The 21,542-nt window shown below is 38.2% G+C and overlaps 2 protein-coding genes across 2 annotated transcripts in view; one reads left to right on the top strand and one right to left on the bottom strand.

Annotated features, from left to right (window-relative positions):
• AVEN (apoptosis and caspase activation inhibitor) overlaps window positions 1-21,542 on the bottom strand; it is a 191,847-nt gene that overhangs the window by 117,678 nt on the left and 52,627 nt on the right. The window lies entirely within an intron of this gene.
• Window positions 5,726-21,542, top strand: part of CHRM5 (cholinergic receptor muscarinic 5) — an 88,557-nt gene continuing 72,740 nt past the window's right edge. The window contains exon 1 of the mRNA XM_027553459.1: window positions 5,726-6,974. The gene's annotated coding sequence lies outside the window, so the exon portion shown is untranslated. The remainder of the gene's footprint in view (window positions 6,975-21,542) is intronic.

The following is a 21,542-nucleotide window of genomic DNA, read 5'->3' as shown; positions in this document are numbered from 1 at the left end:
TTATCCAAATAATCTTGTTTGCCCCAGAGAATGGGTTCCCTGCCAGACTGATAAAGCTGCACTATCTGGGCTTTCACTATCAGAGAAAGCAAAAGTGATTTCACAACAGATGAAGAGCTACAGAGTTTAAGAATATTCATAGAGCTTTGATAAACCTGGAAATCTGAAGGGTCCTAGTAACTGGGATCTAAAACATATGGATTTCCCTGGTGACTCAGTGATAAAGAATCTGTCTGCCAATACAGGAGACGTGGGTTCAATCCCTGGTTTGGGAAGATCCCCTGGAGAAGAAAATGGCAACCCACTCCAGTATTCTTACCTGGGAAATCCCATGGACAGAAGAGTGTGGCGGGCTGCAGTCCATGGGGTGGCAAGAGTCAGACCAATTTAGCAACTAAACAACAATAAAAAGGATATCGTGTGGCCATGCCTAACATTAGTTTTGTGACCATGTGCTCACTTTAGTGTCCCACTAGGCTGCAGGCCTTACCTTTTTTTGTTTGTTTGTTTTAATCTAGCCCTGGAAATGGCCTAGTCTGGGACCTGGAACATTAGAAGCACTTAATATTTAATGAGAAATACTAGTAAATGACATCCCCAGGAACATATCTACCCCATTCACTGGGGTGAGCCTGGTAAAACCAGCCTTCTGCAGTGTGGTCTGGAGACCTCTAGTGGTCATCTGCAGCTCCCCTGCAGAACCTCTAGTTCTGCAGACCTCTAGTGGTCGTCTGCAGAACTCAAAATCTGAAGGACAGATGGGATGGAAAAGGTCAAATGCCAGCACACAGGTTAAGCCCAAGATAAGAGAAACAAGTGAGTGCTATTGTAATAAACTAAAGAAGTTTAAAAGTGAAACAAAAAACTAATCCAAAGAAGATAAAATTTCAATTAGTTTTATCTGAATGTGATACATATGAAGGACTGTTTTCTATCAATTTCATATCCCCTCATAGCACCACACTGTTTAAAAATTTTTAATTAAAATGTAACTGGTATTCTGAAACATACTACTATTTGAGAGCCTATAAAAGAATAAAATGAGTAATTTTAGAAAAAAAAAACACCCCTTTTAAAATGCTAAGCATGGAAGCTAGAAAGGAAACATTCCTTCTATACTAAATCCACTGTGCTTCTCTCAACAACAGTCCAACTCTTAGGGTCATCTGCCGGATCATGTGGGATCTCAGAGAAACTGCAGACCTCATTTTGATAGTGTTGATCATGCCACTCTCAGAATTATACTGGGAGTCTCACACATAAAGAAAAAGGCTCCACTATCTTTTTCCTAATGTTAGGTAGTTAGAACAGGAAAAAGGAGTCCAAAATGGTGGTGGCTAAAAGACAAAGAAAGGAAAAGCCCACGTAAACGGAACAAAAGCAAATCTGAGGACCAGAGAGAGAACCTCAGGTGAAACAAACAGCCCTCCTGGCTAGCCCAATTGACATAGGGCAGGCTCAGGGGGAGGAGAAAAAACACATAAAAAGGGGAGACAAAATGGGACACTGCTCTTCCTTTGGATCAGCCCTCCCTCATACCTTGAGGATGTATTTTCCTCTGCTTGCCAAATAAAATGGAGCTGTAACACTGGTCCACGGTTCCAAATCTTTGCTTCAGCGAGACAGAACCAAGGAAATTACACGCTCCCCCGACACTGAGTAGGGCATCTTACTGGGTTCATACCGCAGTTCAACATATTACTAAGCTAAGTCTCTTCAGTTGTGTCCAACTTTGTGCGACCCCATAGATGGCAGCCCACCAGGCTCCCCCGTCCCTGGGATTCTCCAGGCAAAAAACCCCACTAGAGTGGGTTGCCATTTCCCTCTCCAATACATGGAAGTGAAAAGTGAAAGTGAAGTCGCTCAGTCGTGTCCGACCCTCAGCGACCCCATGGACTGCAGCCTACCAGGCTCCTCCGTCCATGGGATTTTCCAGGCAACAGTACTAGAATGGGGTGCCGTTGCCTTCTCCCAACATATTACTAGCTGTGTCAAATTGAGCAAGTTACTTAACTTCTCTGTATCTCAGTTTCATCCTTTGTACAACAGGATTGATAACAGCCTGCTCCAAAGCTACAAAAAGTAGATGTATTATACACACAGAGAATATAGAGTTGTATCGTGTAACTAGGAAGGAATCAAACATTTGTTAATTTTTACAATTAATGGGTGAAAGTGATACAGAATGACCCAAGTAGGCCAACAAAGATTTGATGTCTTTAATAAGAGCAACTGGAAAAAAAAAAAAAAGGATATTTATTTTAGAAAGAACTTGTGGGATTCCAGAACACTCTTAAAATGCAACTTTTTTCTTAATTAACTGAAAATAATCACATTCAACTGAGATTAAAGATATTTTAAATGCCCTAAAAATAAGTAGTTGCCACAGAAGTAGTTCTGAAACAGAAATCTGAAACACGTCTAAGGACTGGAGAACATAAGGAAGGGATTATCTTTTACTTTTTCTTTATAAAAGCAGTTATAATTTTGCAAAGACTCAAAAACAGCTATTGAGCATACTTCTTGGTATGGACCAAACATTCTTGCAAGAAAGAACTTTGTGGGGAAAAATCATTTATTGTATTATACATGAAACTCTTTTATAAATCCATGAAGACCAGGAAACATCTGAAGTTCTTTACTCAGTTTTATAGTAGAAATGGGTGAGTTTAGATTAACTTAAATTTAGAGAATAAAGGGAGTTGCAAAATGGGAGATGGGAGTTGAAATGTCTGAACAAAGGAAAACTGAGCTTTATCGTGTGCATCAAAGAGAACATAAAAGTCCCTGAGACTTTCCCTCCACTTCCTGTGAGGGTGGGGAGAATAAGCCATACACCCAACCAACTGCTCAACCCATCAGATCTTTGAACAGTAGTATTCACAGAGACAAAGCCTTACTTCGAAGCAGGAAGTCCATCCTACAAAAAAGCAGGTTTGGGCTCATCTTTTTCTATTCAGTTTATGTACATAAAATGGTCATAGTCGTTAACTACTTACCAAGCTTTCACATATGTAGATAATAAACACATATACTCCTTGTCCAGCAAGATTTAAGGGACAAGGCATAATTTCAGAGTATGAAGAAATGCTACACAAAGTGACCAAACAGTCATGTGACAGGAGATACAGCCAGGGTGCACCACTGTGGACATCTTGGGAGAGCAGAACTCTACAGCCCTCCAGAGATACGGGAGCATGGTCCTTACACTGGCTCTGAATCCGGGTATAATTTCCATCCATGCCCTTTTATTGGCTCCCCATATTTCACCTTCCCATTCTCATTTATCAAGCCAACCAGGAAGATGGAGAGGGAGAGAAAGAATCTGGATGAAAATGAAGAAAAAAATCTCAACAGCAAAGAACACAGCACACAAGTTATTTGACAACCTCATATTATTGCACTCCTAGAAAAGTTAAATAGGCAGCCAAATGCTCTGGTTTTTCAGAAAGGAACTGGGAGTTAAATCTAATTGGAAAATAAAAATTCATAGGAAAAAAATGTATTACTGGGAAATAATTATACAATTGGCAAAATTATATTATCTTATGGATATTATATAATTATACAGTATTACAGTCATTTGTCCACATGCACACAATGACGTCTGTCTTTTTAGATCATCACAGAACTTTAAGACACATTTAATTGCTCAAAGTGGCTCAATAATCAATGGCTTTAAATTGGAGTGTTTATTAGAGCAATGTTCTATTGTGGTTGACAAAGTAAACCAGCAAGATGGTCTTTCTCAGCAATAAAGCAAAAGTAACTGGAATGCGCTTGACTGAATATGCCCAGCCCCAAAGGTAGGCTCCATAGCTTGGGCAGAATCCTAAACTACATACTCCAGAACAAGTCAAAACCAAAATTTACAGAAAGCAATGAACCTAACCAATGGCCAATCATTACCATACAAAATTATATTCCTTTTTTAGTATCATGCATAATGTTGGATGGAAAAATATTCAAGAAACATGTTCTCTTCTATGGATATTCATATTATGAATGTGTCTAGAACACAATAAAACTAAATTTTATCTCCTTCTCATATGTGATCATCTAAGACAGTGTTTAAAATTCGAATGCTTAACAACTAAATATAATGTGTGGGCTATATCTAGATCCTAATTTAAAAAAGAATCTATGGAAAGAGACAGTTTCTGAGACATGAGAAGTTTTAAACAGGCTGCATATTGTTGTTCAGTTGGTAAGTCATGTCTGACTCTTTGCAACCCCATGGACTACAGCACACCAGGCTTCCCTGTCCTTCACTATCTTCCTGAGTTTGCTCAAACTCATGTCCGTTGAGTCAGTGATGGCATCCAACCATCTCATCCTCTGTCATCCCCTTCTCCTCCCTCCTTCAATCTTCCCCAGCATCAGGGTCTTTCCCATTGAGTCGGCTCTTTGCATCAGGTGGCCAAAGTATTGGAGCTTCAGCTTCAGCATCAGTCCTTCCAGTGAATATTCAGGGTTGATTTCATTTAGGATTGACAGGTTTGATCTCTTTGCAGTCCAAAGGACTCTTAAGAGTCTTCCCCAGCACCACAGTTGGAAAGTATCAATTCTTTGGCACTGGATATTATATGACCCCAAACAATTATTAACAAGTACTCCTTTGTTAATTATTATTAAGCATGATAATGGCACAGTGGTCATGTGAGAAAGCGTTCACGCTTTAAAAATATACCTACTGTTTACGGAAAGTCCCAAAGTGGAAAATTTCCATAAACTGTATCTTTTGCCTTTTCTGAAGACAAAACTGGGGGATACAACCTTACATTACCAGCATGGACTTGGGTTAGATATAAGAAAGAATTTCCTGACAAATGAATGAGAGATATTGGATCATAAAACGAGTGACCAAGAAAGAACAGACTTGAAATAAACTAGTTGGCAGGGGTCATGCATATATAACTTATATAGACTAAAGTACACAGGGGTGAAATGAGATTTACTTTAAAATACCTCAGCTAAGGAAAAGAAAAAAGCTAAATAAAGCTAAAGTGGCAAAAATCTTAAAAAAAATTTTTTTTACCTGAACTATAATTGCTTTGAATATTGTGTTATTTTCTGCCCTATGACAACCTGAATCGGCTACAATGTATACATATCTCCCCTCTCTCTCTTAGCCTCCCACTCCCGCACTTCCCATCCCACCCTCTAGGTCATCACAGAGCACCGAGCTGAGCTCCCTGTGCTTTACAGCAGCTTCCCACTAGCTATTTATTTTACACATGAGTGTATATATACCAATGCTACTCTCTCAGTTTATCCTACCATCTCTTCCCCCGCACTGTGCTAATGTGGCAAAAAAAAAAATCTTCATAATTATTGAATCTGAGTAGTAGGTTTATGGACATTCATAGATATTTTTCATCACTTTGTATAAGTTTGAAATTTTCATAATACTTTTTAAAAATATTTGAAAACATCCTATTGCCCAGAAAGTCTCCTAAAGGGACTCTATGAACAAGAAAGAAAAAAAAAAAATCTTGTGATATGTTAAAAATGAAGTAAAAATTATGAAACTGACATTTTAGATCTATTAATTTATACAACTACTCAAAATTCCATCTAAAGAACATTGTAAAAGGAAAACTCTGCTAAATTTTTATGTCAAGTGATGCTTTATTCCAAAGCAACAAAATGCATGTGCCTAAAACATACGTAAAAACGTAAAAATATATATTTCAAAAAGCAGCTTTTTCTCTGCTTTCCCTCGGATTTATGTCTGAATACAGCTGACAATTTTTTTTTTACACATCTTTCACAAAAAGCAGCCTTTTTACTGCTATAATTTTTTTAAACTCACAATATACTTTTCTATCTCAAAGACTCTAAAAATTATTTTCCTTCTTTAGGGAAAGCTATATCATGTGTAAATAGCTCAGCAAAATCCCAGCAAATAATGCAGAGGTAAAACACGAATTACTTTCTTCCAGCCAAAAGGACTAACAGAGAAAAATGAACATTTTCAAAAGCATTTTGGAGACTTATTCCAGCTACCTCTGTGCTCAGCTCTCTTTTCCCTCCCCAAATACGTCACTTAACTGTCTGTCAAAACAACTCTTGCCCACTCTACCTGATCACATTCCAAAGCTGCAGCTTTCCCTGGATGCACTTCTCAATGACAAGCTGCTCAAACAGAGAGCACCTATTGAACCGAATGTGATCCTCTGCTCCTTCCTTCTTTCCTTTCAGGGCACACTGCTGTCCATCAGGAGAAGTAATTAATGGGTTTATTATGTATGAAAGCGTCAGCCCATCAGTTTGCTGTCTGGTTTGAATAGCTCATATCAGCTCTTCATTCATGCCAAGCGTGCTCACTGTCCGGAGATTATGACAAAGCCATACCTCCTTTTGGATTTTTTCCTCACTACTCACAGAACAGTGGACCAGAACTGCGTGTTACAGAAACATGAGAGGAACAGAAGAAATCCCTCCATCCTCTGCAGAAAGGAAGCTCATGGACTGAAAAGTTGATAAAGGGAAAAACATGGAAAGCAAGAGAATGCAAGACAACAACATCCATGTTTCTGATCCAGACAATTTTTTTTAAGGCAACTTGATTCGGAAGCATGTGTAATTCTGAAATATGAACAGAACTTTTGCAGAAGGTAAAATGTGTATAGAAAGACTCAGGATTTTCCAATTGATGAAACAGTCAATGAATTTTTAATAAGTTCTGGACACTCACGTTGTCTGTGGTCAGACCAAAGGCTGTTATCAGAGAAAGGCAAAATTTACCCTTCTGGTTCTAGCATCCTATCCAGAAGGAACCTTCATCTACTGCATGCCATCCTAACTAATGCTAGAGGATTACCAGGAACACAGATACAGAGACTCGGCAGGAAAGAAAACACGGTGGTAAAAGGAAACACAAAAGGAGGTAGAGAAGGCATTTCAGGTATCGAAGCTTACCATTTTCAGCCAGAGTTCAAATGACTGAGCTTCAAGCACACCACTGCCAGGTAAGATTTAATTTTATAACATTACTCTGTGTCTCAGCCACTGAAAGCAAACCTGCTGCTGAGTGAGCCAGTAGCTTTGAATCCCATGCGATCCTCTCTTAAGCTCTGTGCACATTTAAGCCTTGTAAGGTAAACGCTTGTTTTTACTTATGCTGCGTAAACTAATCATCCATAACTAGCTAAGAAAATACTCCAAAATTCCATTCATTTTTTTCCAATAAATCTGTCCCATCTTTGTCTTCATTTTTAAAAGCCCAATTTTGGTATATTTAATAGCTTGAAAAAAAATGCCTGAAGAAAGCCCTACACAGGGCATAAGAGACATTCCAAATTGCTATTTACCAAACATACTTAAATGTAACTTATATCCCAGGGCACTTGGTAGAACAAAGAAAACATAGTGTGTTCTAAGTCATTTCTAGTGAAGCAAAAGAACAAAGCTCAATGACTGATTTTTATCATTAGCCAAAAAAAAAAAAACCACACACACACACACACACATTTGTGATGTCATTCTAATTCACACTCAAGAAAAACAATCTCTAGTAAAGTAAGATATAGCACTTTAGTAGAATACCCTAAGGTTCTGGACATATTTTCATTTATAAATGAAGACTTTTTTTGATTTAACAGAGCAAAAAAAATGTCTGATGTCTTAATAGCTCAAAAGCTTTAACTCAGATCAAATGGTCCAAACTGTACAATGCAAAGAACTACCAAAACCGAAGAATTTTAAAGGGTACAGTGCCTTTTAGAAATGTCCTAGAAATCACTCCACAGTGAGACTTTAAGACTGTCTTATGTTTTAAAAAAGAAAAGGGTTTGTCAGAATTTGAATTCCTTAGATTTAGCAAAAGTTCAACCATATTAGTTAACTTCAATAGGAAAAGTTCCAAGTTTAATCCTTTCATAAAGAAGCCCTATAAGGGACTTCCCTGGGGGTCCAGTGGCTGAGATTCTGAGCTCCCAGTGCAGGGGGCCCAGGTTCGATCCCTGGTCAGAGCTAGATCCCACATGCTATAACTAAGACCCAGAGCAGCCAAATAAAAAAAAAAAAAAAGAAGCCCTATAAATAATATGCTTCTATTATCTTAGAAGACAGAAGAGAAACAACAAAAGCCACTAAAGAGATCTTCTGATATATAAGGAAATTGATCTAAAGTAATTATTCAGTACTTGCCTAGTATAGTCAAATGTGAAATTATTCCACGTCACTGAATTCTTTCCTTATCTCAAATTTTAGTTGATAGAGTAAATTACATGACCCCATCACTCTTTTCAAGACAGTCTGTAAATAACCTTAAATATCCTAAGTCTTTTGCATTGGTATTCATTACAGAAATCCACCCATCATTTTCCAATAATGGAAAGCAGCAATTCAGATACAAGCATAATAGTGTAGTGTACCAATTCATTGCTGAGAAGAATGTTTACTTAAAAATTTCAAAATGCTTACTTTGTATATCAACCCTAACTGACACGGAATTAAAGTATTGTTTTCTAACTCCACTGAGATGCACCTGAACCCTTAAGAATTCTTTTCTTTTTCCTCATTATATTTTGTAAACTGACATGCTTTGAAAATATGCATATATTTTTAAGTTAAAAAAATAATATTGTAATCCAATTAAAGAATTGCTTAAGTAACTTAGAGAAAAACAGGAGAGTAACAATATTAGGCTCAAACAATTTGCTTTCAATAAATAGAACTGAAGAGAGTATAAAATTCCATTCCTTAAGTCTTCTGGATTTTATGTACTCACTAAGGTACAAAGAAACCCCTGTCTCACCAGTCTGGGGACTCTGTTTCTGTGGTTTATCTTCTAAAGAAGATGGATAGACAAACCCACCTTCCCTTTACCCTGGTTAGCATCAGTCCCAATGAATCCTCATTTTTCTTTCCCATCTAAATTGATGTTTCTCTAAAACTCATTCTGAATAATGATTATTGAGATTTAAATAACAGCTTTCAAAAACCTCATTTCAAAAAACAATTTATTTCAAATTATTTCAATATATAGTTTCTTCTTCATTTTATGTGAAAAGGTAAAGAATAAAAACATTAGCTAATTTTTAATACATCATTTATCAAATGATTCAAGTGAAAATTGCTTCAACTTTAGCATCCCATGGTACAAATAGATAAGAGATTTTATGCTAGAAGATTTGGTTTGACACCTAAAGATTTCATTTGTTTATGGGACTTTTTGTGTTGTGTGTTGATAGATTTAGTAATTGAGATTTTTGAACGTGCTTGCGAAGTATTCAATGACTGTTTCTGTAATTTAGGATGCTTTTATGCACATACGCTATAAAAGTATTATATTATACAAGTAATATTGTGTACTAATGGATTCTTTCATAGAAATAGAGCAAATATTTTGGCTACCATATCCTTGCACTGATATTTATCACCGCTTTTTTAGCTTCTGCTCTTTTTAAATCACCCAAAAGCTACACTTTTTATTTAAACCATGAAAGTATATAAGTAAGTGTATAGGTCAAAATAAAGTACATCCATTTAGTGTCTTTGCTGACTTTTTTAAGATATTTTATCTTTGTCTGAAATACAAGCCGCATGATTTTACACAGAAAATCAGAAATATTCCTGTAAGTCATTTTGGAGTGTTAATATTTAATGCAAAGGGACTGGTACTACATAATATTTTTAATTCAATAAATATTTACTGATATCTATATTATTATAACTCCCCAATTTTTCCTTAGAATTTGTGAAAGAATTTCCCTCATTCCAGTATCATGGAAAAGTTTTTCAAGCTTAATTCAACAGGGTATTCCAACTAGCTGGTATCTTTCTTCCTTGTCATGGTTAATTTTTCTTCATGAAATGACCAAATTTGAATAAGGCTGATGGTTCATCATGGAGATTCATCTCCTTTCCGGCTTTTTCCTGCTGAGAGAGAATCACCTTTGGTTTGTGGCATCACAATCTGAGCTGGGGAAGTGGCTTTGATAGCAAACCAATGGTTATATCCTTTCAGTGTAAACGAGCTGCAAGAGGTGTGAGCACTATCATTTCAAGCCCTGTCACAGAGACTCAACAGAGACGCGGGACAGGAGCCGAGCTAGGGAAAGAGGCCTGCCCTGCATTTGTCACTTTTACAGTAACAACCATTAAAGACAAAAGTACCATTTCACAGTTTATTTGATTAATAATTCAAAGAAGGAGCAAACATCATGTTAATAAAAATTCACAGATGATGATAAAAGGGGAGGAGGAAGTACCAGCGAGCAACCAGGCAATAAAGAGGGACCGGGAGAGTGAGGGATGGACACCCAACCCCACCCGGGTTCAAATATATATGGACACTGCTCAGGAAATGGCAAAAATTATCAATACGCTCGAAATGGGAAAGAATCTCTCTCAATGAGAAATAGCCCCTAAATATAGGTTATAAAATGATCTGGTGACATAATTAATTAGTGTTAGGCACATACACAGTACTGGGACATGGAGGTGAGAGAAGGAAGCTGGCGAAATCCTTTTAAGAAAACATGAATTCATAAAACAGGGAAACAAAGCTACTGTGTTCTACAAAAGTCTTCAACAAAAATTTGCAAAAAACTTATAAAAGTAATTTGGGAGTTAGAGTTCAATAAAGGAGACAAAATGAGTGCCCCTCTTACATACATGTAAACATTACACAGACCATCTCACCTCTTTGTATATCTTATGCAGTTTTAGCTGCAAAGGAGAGAGCAGAACCACCAGTCCTTCTAGTGAACACATGTATCCTTTGATTAGTTGCAGTAGCCGTAATTCAAAACATCACTTATGTCTTAGCCTCCTAAACTCAGAGTCGACGTAAAGATTATGTGCAAAAAAACAACTACATGAATTCCTAGAGGCCAACCTGAAGACACATCTATAGTTACTTGCTTTGCTTAAAATGACGCTGTGTTAGAGAATTCCTAAAGCAATCTTCCAGTCCCATGCACTGGTTAATTACCACCACTGTTATTCAACAGTTGTTTGAAGATCCTGTCATTCTCCACTTTTCATATGGTATTGAAGGTATTAGTGAAATAGCTTGATAATCCAGTTTAAATATTACCACTTTTATAGACTCACAGTGTGATGCCACACTGTTGTCATCGTCAGAACACATGGGCTTCCTATTTGCTGAGTATCATTATAGGAATGTAGCACTGAATAACATGCTCTTTGAGTAGCAAAAGTCAAAGCCAGCTTCCAATTCAGTTATCTTTATATATATACAGATATATGTAGCAGTTCAGTTCAGTCGCTCAGTCGTGTCCAACTCTTTGCAACCCCATGGGACTTCACACACCAGGCTTCCCTGTCCATCACCAACTCCCGGAGTTAACTCAAACTCATGTCCATCGAGTCAGTGATGCCATCCAACCATGTCATCCTCTGTCATCCCCTTCTCCTCCCGCCTTCAATCTTTCCCAGCATCAGGGTCTTTTCCAATGAGTGAGTTCTTCGCATCAAGTGGCCAAAGTATTGGAGTTTCAGCTTCAGCATCAGTCCTTTCAATGAATATTCAGGACTGATTTCCTTTATGATTGACTGGTTTGATTTCCTTGCAGTGTCTAGCCAACAATCACACCTGTCATACCATATTATGGTTCAGGACTTCATCAACAGTCCAAAGGGACCAAGAACTGACCTTACTATTAAAAGGTGATTACAGAAGAACTGGGATAAGCATTTTGCAAAAGAAATTAAAGCAGTACTACAATCAGCTTGCTACTCAAAGATCAGAATGGGGAAGTGGCATACCTACAAATCTTACATTTATTCTGTGCTCTGTGTGAGGAATGCATCTATATAGGTATCAGGTCTTCTGAGTTTGAGAGCCACTGTCATCTATCTGTTAAATCTATGCCAATAATGGTGATCTCATTCAAAGTAGGGACAAAGGCTGAAATCTATGTTGCACCTGATCCTCTCTGATAGAAATTAAGATAAGAAGAGTGTGGAAGCAGGCCAGCATCACTCAGAATTCACCAGCATATGTGTTGGGATGGAGTCAGCCACAGTCTCTAGAAATGGGCAGGATAACCAGGCAGGTGCATCCATTCATCCTCAAGGAAATCTGTGGTTTGATGTTAGTGTGCACAGCTTGAGGTTTTTAACTTTACCCCATCATTTTTTAGCAGGGTTGCATTCTTTCAAGCAAGATCTCAGATATGAAAGCGGATTTTCCCTTGCTGGGTTGAGATAGAAAGCCCGGAGCTCTGTTAGCTAGAAAGTCCCCTCTGTCCCCCATTTCTCCTTGCTCTCCCCTCCCCACACTTCTTGGAAAGGTTCCTGAGGAGTATTTGCTGTATTTGTTCTGCCATCTAGAGGATCCACAAAAGCATTCCTCCTTATTTTAATACACATAGCTGAACCAATATAGAAACTGCCGAATGCCGAACACTTTTATCTAAAATTCCTGGAATGAGTTACGTCAAGTCCTAGCCTTTGCTAGCCCAAACAGGCACGTGTTACAAAACAGTGCTGGCTAGACATGCAGACTGCTGCTCAATTATTCTGTTGTCTCAACAGTGATCAAGCAACCAAGAACAAGGAGTCAAATTACAAGTTGATAAACAAGGATTAAACATCTGTAATTGGGGCTAAGATATCCCAGAAGTAACTAAAATGCACAAAATCTCAGAAAATTGTATCATTTGCAATCAAGAAGGCATGGAAATCAAAGAGTGATAATTTGTCACAAAAGGAGTAAAAAGCAACGAATTGTTGGAAATCCAAGAAGCTTTCTTTATAATATTCTTTCATTTATAAGGTTGTGCCAGACATTTTCGTTGCCTTCAGTTGACTCCAGGTTTGTGGGTTCTGTAATTTGCTTTGAGAGTGAGATAGGGCTTAAGTATTTAAACTGCAAACAATACATAAGTAAATGTTTTATCTAGCAGGACAGAGTGGATAAGAGCAAGCTCTTTTTTTCCAAGAGGAAATATCATTTTCCATCCCTCCATCCCTCCATGTTTCAACTATGGTGACACACTGATTATGTAATAATTTATTCATTTCCATTTACTGACGATCTCCAGCACGATTTCCTGTTTACTAAGGAATTCTCACAACTATTATTCCAAAATCTCAAGTGATTCCTATTTGAAGCTAATCTTCTACACGAGCAATGTCTTCTTCTTCCCTAAAATGTTTTAAAATACTTTGAAATATTTTCTTGATATTCCGTTTTTAATATTTTACTTTGAATTACTTCAAACAAATGGCCAGCACCCATGTGCTTACCACCCAGCTTTAACAAGTATGAATTTTTGACATCTTTGCATCATATTTTATGTTCCCTTCATAAATAGGTCTGTGAACAAAAACTCCAGCTGGCAATACAACTGCTTTCTCTAAGATAAGCATATTAGGAGCTAGTTATAATTCTACATCTTTATTTAGGTTTTTAAGTATCAGATGGATACTTAACTAGTTATTACAGAACTATCCTCATTACAACATTTTGAATAACTGTAAACATCAAGACAAAGATTTTTTCTTCATTTATTGTACCCTTCCTATCTCAGACGACCAGCTGAACTTCTGAAATAAATGTCCTAGACAACAGAATCATAGGCAGTTTCTTTTACCTCCCGGCTGTGTCAGCTTCCTGTGGTGCAGTAATAGCCTGGGTAGAAGTAAAATAATCAATATTACAGGGTCCCTGGGAAGGAAACTGACTCTCAACAGTGATTTCTTATGTAGAAAAGAGATGACCTCAACTTGTGGTCACAAAGGCATGAACTAGGTATGGTAAGGTTAATACTGTGTTTTTTTAAAAATGCATGTTTGACTCAAGTTGGTACCAAAGAGGTAGGAAGACTGAAAATATACATCTCCTCACTTGAACAAAAATCAAGATACTCCCCTTTTTAGAAAGAAAATAAAACAAAAACCACAATAACCACATTTAAAGAGAATATAAAGGCTAGACTTCTTACAGGGAGACAAGGAAGCCTGCCTTCAGGATAACAATTGGGAGCGAGCTCCAATACTCTCACCTCTTAAAAAATACTGTTTCTCAAGAGGAAAGGTGGAGGGTGGGATAAATTAGGAGTTTGAGATTAACATACACACACTACTATATATTAAATATTAGAAGCAACAGGACCTACTGTAGAGCTCAGGGAACTCTACTCAGTATTTTGTAACAATCTCTATGTGAAAAGAATCTGAAAAAGAACAGATATATGTCTAACAGAATCACTTTGCTGTACACACGGAACTAACACAACACTGGGAATCACTATGCTCAAATATAAAATAAAGATTAAATATTAAAAAATACTGCTTCTCATACACTATTATCATAGAAAGATCCAATGTAGCATATCAACAAATGCTGGAGATGAGACAGTTTCAGACAAACCCTCCTTTCCTCATCACCTCCTGCTCCTACTCTCTCCTGCCTTTATCCACTAGCACGTCAAATACTGTACATCACAGCAAGTTCCAACTTTATACATTCACTTCATCTCTCATTAGGAGGCTCTAACAGCATACTTAAGAGTCAGGCTGTTGTATCCCAGCCGAGTGCCTTCACCCAGCACAACGCATGTGTTCTCTCTCCTCAAGGACACTTTGAAAGAAAGGATGGTCCACGCACATTTTCCTTTATGCCCCTATAGCTCTGTGAGATTTTGAATCTTGAAACTCTCTATGAATGGAGAATCACAGGTGCTCTATTAAACTCTAAGTTTCCAATAATAAAATCTTCAGATAAGTGAGTCCTCTCTGTTAAAGCAGCCAGGCTTCAATCAGAAAGACTGAAAATTCACTGCTCCTGTTTAAAACTACAAATGAACTGGTCCAAAAAATGGGGGATCAGAGTAGATGATGAGAGAAGAAAATCTCTCTGGGCAGAGATTTGATATAGATAGATTGGTCATTCTGATCAAAGTGGCTCTTATGTATTATTACCATTTCCTAAAAAACCTCAGAACACACTGTAGTACTAGAATATGGTAGATTTTTTGCAGACAGAGGAGAGCTCTCATGAATTTTTTTTTTTAAGGAAAAGAAATACATTTTTAAAAATGGGGAAAAAGTGAAAATTAAACTGTACAAATCGGTCCTTAAAGGATCTGAGAAAAACAGAAATCAGTCTGTTTTTTTCCTTTCTTACAGTTCCTCCACCCAAGGAACATGAAAAGGATATAAACCACAAACATGGAAACCAGGTAGTAGTAATATTCGTCTTCACACTGAAGTCTCAGGTCTAATGAAAGCAGACATGGAAAACTGACACAGAAGAAAGATGTGCACTCGTATCAGGCAGGAGTAGAGAGAAGGGGTAGCAGAACAGTTCAGTTCAGTTCAGTCGCTCAGTCGTGTCCGACTCTTTGCGACCCCATGAATCGCAGCACGCCAGGCCTCCCTGTCCATCACCAACTCCCGGAGTTCACTCAGACTCACCTCCATCGAGTCAGTGATGCCATCCAGCCATCTCATCCTCTGTCGTCCCCTTCTCCTCTTGCCCCCAATACCCCCTAGCATCAGAGTCTTTTCCAATGAGTCAACTCTTTGCATGAGATGGCCAAAGAACTGGAGTTTCAGCTTTAGCATCATTCCTTCCAAAGAAATCCCAGGGCTGATCTCCTTCAGAATGGACTGGTTGGATCTCCTTGCAGTCCAAGGGACTCTCAAGAGTCTTCTCCAACACCACAGTTCAAAGGCATCAATTCTTCGGCTCTCAGCCTTCTTCACAGTCCAACTTCACACAGCCCCAAATCAGACAACAGATGGGATTTTTTTGGCTTATGTGGTATCCCAAGTTTCTTTTTCATCCTATATGAATGTTTGGGAAAGTCTATATACTTGAAAATATTGTGTAATGGTAGTTCTTAAATCTCTATTCTCTGGGTTTCAAAACAACTCACTTTTTCACTATGATTTTGAGCGTTAAAAAAAAAAGAGCATAAGAATAATAGGGGCAAAGGTTCATGATATTCTGGTTGAATTCGTACTAGTATGGCTCATAGCAACCAGACATATTAGAGATGAGGCACAAGAAAATCAAACAGGTAGAGATGAAGATACATTGCTTTAAAGTCACATCAGGAACAGCAAATTCTCTAGGAATTATACTGTATAGCTGACAGACATGCATACTCCTACACAACCGGATTTAATAATATCTTTTTGTTAGCAGCTTACCTTTCAAGTACCAGTGCACAGAGAATGTCTTAACTTGACAAGACCTCACCCAGCAGCCTGCTCTAAAATGATTTCACTTTACCTGTTGTCTTTCTTACGTTAGAGTGTCCTAGCGTGGTCCCTCACATGAACGCTCCAAATGGACTGCCTCTCAAGCAACGCTCCCTCTCATTTCTCCAACTGTGGCCCAATGGTCATATATGATATGAGCACAAAATATGAATACAAAATATGCAAGGATGGGCTTCCTGGGAGAGGTACCTCAAGAGCAGGCAAAGCATAAACGAGTACCTAAAAGCCTTGGGCAAGTACTTAAATGGGAAAGAAAAGAAAGAGCCACAGAGAAAAAAAAGAGGCAGAGGTGTAAAGGTAAAATGTGTCCCTCAGAGTGTCCTATTTCTCATTAGCTATATAGGCAAAAGCCCCAGAATCACTTCCTGCTCTCAGCAGAGGTATAGACAAGTCCATGAGCTGTTCTCAAATTCCATTTACATCATATGCAAATTAAAACTTAAGAATATGATGAGAACTACTAATGTGCCATATCATTCTGACTTCAAAATGTAAGGGAAAAGACTGCTGTTTAGTCACTAAGTCATAACTAACTTTTTTGTGACCCCCTGTACTGTAGCCCGCCAGGCTCCTCTGTCCATGAAATTTCCTAGGCAAGAATACTGGAGTGTGTTGTCATTTCCTTCTCCAGGGGATTTTCCCAACCCAGGGATAGAACCCTCATCTCCTACATTGTAGGCGGATTCTTTACCACTGAGTCACCAGGGAAGACCAAGGGAAAAGATACAGATCTCATTAAGATAACTCGTCTACCCTAAAAATGACATCATGACAGCTTCCAATCAAAACTCAAAGACAAACCTGGGATTCAGAAATGCTTTGCAAATAAGTATGCTCACACTTAAAAACAGGGATCACCAAGTTGCAAAAATGTTCAATGGTCTACTGAGGTTACAGTAGACCAGTTTATGTATGAATATTACAATCAACTTTTTCTACGACTCCTCTAAGCCCTGGCAACAATCCCTTTGGATTTTCTCTCAAAATTATGGTAAGATGTCTAAATAAGAAATCCAAAAGGATAATGTGAAAAATATTAACAATAATGATGCCTTGTCAATTTTCCTAATGAATCAAATGAATTTCACTTACACATACACAGCACATGGGTTAACATAATTATCTTCTTGCTTGAGTTGATAATTATCAGCAGTCAAGAAACTCATTTCCATATCAAAGCTCCAGACTACTTCTGTCATAATAAGTCAGATAGTTGAAATAAATCCCTAGTTTTCCATATTTTTCAGTATAAATGAAACAAATAGCAGGTAATAAGAGCCATGTTTCCATTCTCATGACCAGATAAAAAAGCACCAAGCTATCCAACAAAGCTAACTTTTTAAAAGTAGCTAAAAGTTTTGTTTTGCCTTTTCTTTTTTTTATTACGGTGCGGGTCAGGGGCGCAGAATATAACCATTCCCAGATCGTGAAATGACTTGATTTCTATCAGATCAGATCAGATCAGCCGCTCAGTCATGTCCAACTCTTTGCAACCCCATGAACTGCAGCACGCCAGGCCTCCCTGTCCATCACCAACTCCCAGAGTTCACTCAGACTCACGTCCATCGAGTCAGTGATGCCATCCAGCCATCTCATCCTCTGTCGTCCCCTTCTCCTCCTGCCCCCAATCCCTCCCAGCAGCAAAGTCTTTTCCAATGAGTCAACTCTTCGCATGAGGTGGCCAAAGTACTGGAGTTTCAGCTTTAGCATCATTCCTTCCAAAGAAATCCCAGGGCTGATCTCCTTCAGAATGGACTGGTTAGATCTCCTTGCAGTTCAAGGGACTCTCAAGAGTCTTCTCCAACACCACAGTTCAAAAGCATCAATTCTTCGGCGCTCAGCCTTCTTCACAGTCCAACTCTCACATCCATACATGACCACAGGAAAAACCATAGCCTTGACTAGACGAACCTTTGTTGGCAAAGTAATGTCTCTGCTTTTGAATATGCTATCTAGGTTGGTCATAACTTTCCTTCCAAGGAGTAAGCGTCTTTTAATTTTATGGCTGCAGTCACCATCTGCAGTGATTTTGGAGCCCAGAAAAAGAAAGTCTGACACTGTTTCCACTGTTTCCCCATCTATTTCCCATGAAGTGATGGGACCGGATGCCATGATCTTCGTTTTCTGAATATTGAGCTTTAAGCCAACTTTTTCAGTCTCCACTTTCACTTTCATCAAGAGGCTTTTGAATTCCTCTTCATTTTCTGCCATAAGGGCAGTGTCATCTGCATATCTGAGGTTATTGATATTTCTCCCGGCAATCTTGATTCCAGCTTGTGTTTCTTCCAGTCCAGCGTTTCTCATGATGTACTCTGCATATAACTTAAATAAGCAGGGTGACGATATACAGCCTTGATGTACTCCTTTTCCTATTTGGAACCAGTCTGTTGTTCCATGTCCAGTTCTAACTGTTGATTTCTATACAATATACTAAAAAGGGCCTGAACGCAGAGTCAGAAGGTAGGAGTTCAATAAAGAACAGTGATGGGTTTTGGAATCAAGCTGACAGGTAATTACATTACAGTTCCATCATGTAATAGTTATGTGACATTAGGCAAATTAACTTCTTGAGTTTAATTTGTCACATCTGTAAAATGGTCTAATACTAACCCTGCAGGGTTATCTTGAAGTTAAATAGAATATTGTATACAAAGTACCAAATACCTAGCCAGGTGCTCTACAAATAATTATTTCAACACATTTGTTTATGTGTATACCTTATCTAGGGCTTCCAGGATTATGCCAGTGGCAAAGAACCTGCCTGACAATGCAGCAGACATAAGAGACACAGGTTTGATCCCTGGGTGGGAAGATTCCCTGGAGGAAGGCATGGCAACTCACTCCAATATTCTTGCCTGGAGAATCCCATGGACAGAGGAGCCTAGCAGGCTACAGTCCATGAGGTCACAAAGAGTCAGACACGACTGAAGCAACTTAGCGCACACACATGTACCGCATCTACCTCCTTGACCTCAAATTAAGGCAGTTATTGTTACTCAACATAAGTTAGTATGAAATAGCCCCAATACATTTCACAGCAATGTTGCCCTCCCCATTGCAAATTCCTGGTACCCCCTCTTATCCAATCCCTACTCTGATGACACCAAGAATGAGAAATGCTGTGCTCTGCAAAGAAGAAAATAAAGTATTTCTGACAATAGCTCATCACTAAAATTATTCTGGAGCAAAGCAGTAACCTGCTTAAAAGACCAAATTTCAGTCTAATGGTCAGATTCAATATGATGGACTGCTGTTAAATCATCACTGCCAAATCGTATTCATATTTTTCTTAAGATCTTACAAATTTTTTTAAATGCTGTAAGTCCTTTCCCATATCTAGCACTGTATCAAATACTACTATTCCAATTTTCTCTTACTCAAATATCTAAGCAAGAATGCATTCAGATTATGGGACTGCTGAGAATAGCAGTAACAAATAAATGGTTATATCATACATCAGAATGTCATGATTTTTTCCCCTTATCAAAATCTACCTTATCAACCTTAACCACAGTATCTCTCTGGATCAGCCCCTGTCTGGACAGCACCCCAGGGGCAACAAGTCTTCCCTAGAATTACTCCCACTTCCATGGAAGATCAGCCATATAGGTGGTATATACTGGCTCAATGAAACATGCCTCTTTCTCATTTGTCAACTTCTGCTAGGGTAGCTTTCGAAACATGACACCTCCAAACTGCATGGGATACCATGCCTGTCTCTTGCATAAGAAGTTCAACATTAAACGAAGTTTTCTTTAAACTGTAGTTGATTTACAATGTTGTGTTATTTTCAGGCGTACATCACAGTGATTCAGTTATACTTATATATCTATCCTTTAAATGAAGTTTTCTGACCAATGGATTTTAGACATGTATACATGTCCTTTGGAATGAAGCTGTTCATACACACACACACATACACATAAACACATATATTACATATACACACATATGGCTTTCCCAGGTGGCTCAGTGGTAAATAATCTGCCTGCCTTACATCTATATATATTTATATATATATATATATTATATATATTTATACATACACATACATATACATACACATACATATGTACCTTACTTGGGAGCCAACACATTCTTAGAGATAAATAAACATTTTGTAACTGATTAATGAAGAAATTAAAATCAATTGTTGATGTTTTAACCTTGTTTAACAGATGTACCCTCATTCACCCCACTCAGTGAATATAAATACTTCCATTCTTCAAAGAAATTGACAGAAAGATCAATGACACCAGAATAGCACCATTTACATAACAGATAGCTCTGCAATAAAGCATAAATAAATTGAAAAAGTCAACTATTCAGTATTATAGCATTCCTGCTTATCCCAGGCAACTCTCAGCCTCATTCTGAGAAAACTGGTTCCCCTGAGGCTTTAAAGAGAAAAAGAACATTTGCACAGCCTCAAAATATTTCCCCCAAGATGTTATTTACTTCATTTTTTAACATATGCCCACAAGCTGATACTCCTCCTGAGTAGGTAAAGCTTAATTCCCATTCCCTAGGGAGTGAGTAGGACTCAATGATCAGAGTAGGAAGTAATTTGACAGTGGAGAAACCTGACAAATACCATCTTCATCAAGGGATCAGAGTCAACACTATCAGTAGTACTACAATGAATCATGTGTGCCAACAAGAAAGGCACATCGCCTCTGTGGTATCCCCTCCAAAATCCATAACCTCAGTCTAATCATGAGTCAACATCAGAAAAACCCAAATTAAACATGCTACAAAATCCCTAACCATTATTCTTCAAAAGTATCAAGTCCAGAAAAGACTGAAAGACTGTCACAAACTCCAGGAGACTAACGAGATAAATAAATGCAATGTGGTATCCTGCTTTAGAACAAAGAAAAAACATCAGTGGGGAGAAAACAGGGGAATTCAAATGAAGTCTGTTGTATGCCAATGTGATTTTCTTAATTTTGATAAAGATACTATGTTTAAGATGTTATTTAACATTAGAGAAAGCTAGGTGAAGGATATTATTGCAACTCTTCTGAAAAATCTAAGTAGTATTAGAAAATTAAAATATCAAAAATTAATAATTGGGCCTTAAGTGAAGATGGCAGGCTTCCCTGTAGCTCAAATGGTAAAGAATCTGCCTGCAATGCAGGAGACCTGGGTTCAATTCCTGGGTTGAGAAGATCCCCTGGAAAAGGGAATAGCAACTCACTCCAGTATTCTTGCCTGGAGAATCCCATGATCAGTGGAGCCCAGCGGGCTACAGTCCAAGGGATTGCAGAGAGTAGGACACAACTACGGAGAAGGCAATGGCACCCCACTCCAGTACTCTTGCCTGGAAA

This window comes from Bos indicus x Bos taurus, chromosome 10 (genome assembly GCF_003369695.1).
Source record: "Bos indicus x Bos taurus breed Angus x Brahman F1 hybrid chromosome 10, Bos_hybrid_MaternalHap_v2.0, whole genome shotgun sequence".
In the NCBI taxonomy this organism is placed as follows: Eukaryota; Metazoa; Chordata; class Mammalia; order Artiodactyla; family Bovidae; genus Bos; species Bos indicus x Bos taurus.
This window is presented reverse-complemented; position numbering and strand designations above follow the sequence as displayed.